Here is a 2,494-nt window from a genome sequence, read left to right as displayed (position 1 = left end):
AAGGAAAGAAATGGATCACTTCCCTGCTGGGTTCTGGGTTCCCTGCCATGTCTGTAGCCAAGCCTAGGTCTACTGGAGGTCTTAGCTTGATGTACCCATGGGTCTTGGTGCCTGGGGGCAGTCAGCTGACTGGTTGTCTTTCTAGGCGGCACTTTTAACAAGGCTGTTGATGGCATGGCAGGGCATTCTCTAGCCCATGGCCTTTTTTCATTTAAAACAGGGACCCAACAGCTTTTGGGAGTCAGCGAGTGCCAGCACTTGGCAATTTTGTTTTTGGGCTTTTATCTCTTCCCTGGCACACCTTAAATGCCACAGATGACTCTTTTGCTTGTGGGGTAAGGAGCCTTGCTCTCTAGATGTTTAAGTTTTAGTCAGGGAGGTCTGGGGAACAAGAGACGGATTTTACTCCGTGTCCTGAATATTTTTTTTTCCTGATGATTGATGGCTTAAGGACAGCTTTTGGAAGATCTGTCAGGAGGCAGACTATAAACCAATCCTTTTGGAAGACTTGTCTGAGGCTAGAAGCTGATTTTTTTTTTTTGGCTTAGGAGCCATCCTGACTACTATAAAACTTATTTGTATGGATCATAGCTGCTTCCAGACCCATCTGTGTCTCTCAAGGCAGTTTGAGAATGAGTGGATGGAGTTAAGGTGAGTTAGGGCAAGAGTCATAGAAGCCGCCTAAGCCCCCCCCCCCCATTTGAGCCTGCCCACTGCCGCCGGAAGTCAGACAGAAAAAGTTGCAGACACAGAAGTGGGGAGGGAGAAGGGTTTAGAGCTTTAGCAGAAAGCTTGGAGATAAAGTAACTTTATTTGCCCGTTCCCTGACAGAAGTTCCCGAGACTCTGTTATGTGGCCAGATTTACCAGTACCTGCCCCTTTGTTCTATGCCTTTTGCCCATTTGCTTGCAGAAGTTCCCATGACACCGTTATGTGGCCAGGTTTATGCTGTTATGTGGCCAGGTTTACCGGTGCCCGCCCCTATCTGCCAATGTAAGTGGTAAATGTATCTGCCCCTTTGTCCCATGTCTGTAGCCAAGAGAAAACTATAAAATTAAAATAACAAACCAGGATCAGACTCCAATCTTGGGCATCCCCAAAGAGTGGAGAGAGATCTAAGAATCAGCTCAAGTTCCCATCCTCTCCGTCAAGGGATGGGAAGGGCTGTAGCTGTGCTGGAGTTGGTCCATGGTGGACCTGAGACAGCATTTAGGCCAACACCACGCGCCAAATAACGCTACTTGTATTAAACCCATCATAAGCGATAGAGAATGCCAGTGACGCACTCGGTCCCTCTCTCACTAGATTAGTACCATATTCATTTATATTCCTGTGCTTAATGACACAGCGCACTACAGGTTAGATCCTTGGGAACACATTGCATATTACGCGTGAATTTATATTATCACCACCCCCCCAATATCTTTCTATTCCCAAAATCCATTTCATCCGTCACATTTTTTGGGCTTCTAAGTAGAGTACACAGTGCTACCAAAACCAGGCACTGCCCAATTCGCTAAAACGCTCCTAAGAAAGCATCAATAAACATTACAAATGCCTTCTCGACTTGAAATGTCTTCAGCAGATCCTCAAAAAGGTCTGGTAGAAAGAAAGAAGTGACATGCCACAGAATCTTAAATGTGCTGCTAAATCCTTCTCACACCACCACTGTGTCTTGTAAGGATTAGAGAAAGGAACTGTTTCTGGTCTCCATTGTGGAAGGATGTGGGTGCACCCACTCTAGCAATTTGCAAATTCCCCTGTCTTAAAATCCCTTCATCCCATTAAGCTCAAGGGATAATCAGGCCCTCTCCAACGTACATACTTTTCCAAATGGGCCTCTTTTTGACAAATGCTTCAGCCAACCCTTAAACCAAACATTTGGACAACCCACTTTTTTAGAAAACTACTTCGCTATCAAAGTTTCTAATTATACATACATAGGTGAACCCTGCAAACCTTTTAAAAGTCGCTGAAGGTCTGGCTGGGTAGTCACTGGTCGGTGGCCCTCATATCAAAAAACGTGGCACCTGTTTCTGTTTAATGTTGCTGCCTTTTCAATACCGGCCACCTCCCATTCACGCCTACTCTTAATAAAATCCACTCCTCACACCAACGCCACATCACTCTCCGCACTGCCAGGAGGCAGAGGGCAGCCGGCGGACAGATTCTTAAGGTTTGCTTGATACGAGCAATTGCATATCCAAACATTAGGCCGTCCCATTACGTCGTTTATATGTGGTTCGAGCTACGCGAAGTGAGCTTTCCTTTCCAGGAAAGGCGCAAAGCTACACAGAGAAACCCTGTCTTGAAAAAAAACAAAAACAAAAAACCCAACCTCCCCCCAGGAATTAACAATTAATACCCACTAATATCCATGGTCTCAATTCACCTACAGAAAGACATAGGCTAACAGGATGGATACAAAAACATGATCCATCATTCTGCTGCATACAAGAAACACACCTCAACAAATCTCAAAGCAACCTCAGAG

The sequence above is a fragment of the Onychomys torridus genome, chromosome 22 (genome assembly GCF_903995425.1).
Source record: "Onychomys torridus chromosome 22, mOncTor1.1, whole genome shotgun sequence".
NCBI lineage: Eukaryota > Metazoa > Chordata > Mammalia > Rodentia > Cricetidae > Onychomys > Onychomys torridus.
This window is presented reverse-complemented; position numbering follows the sequence as displayed.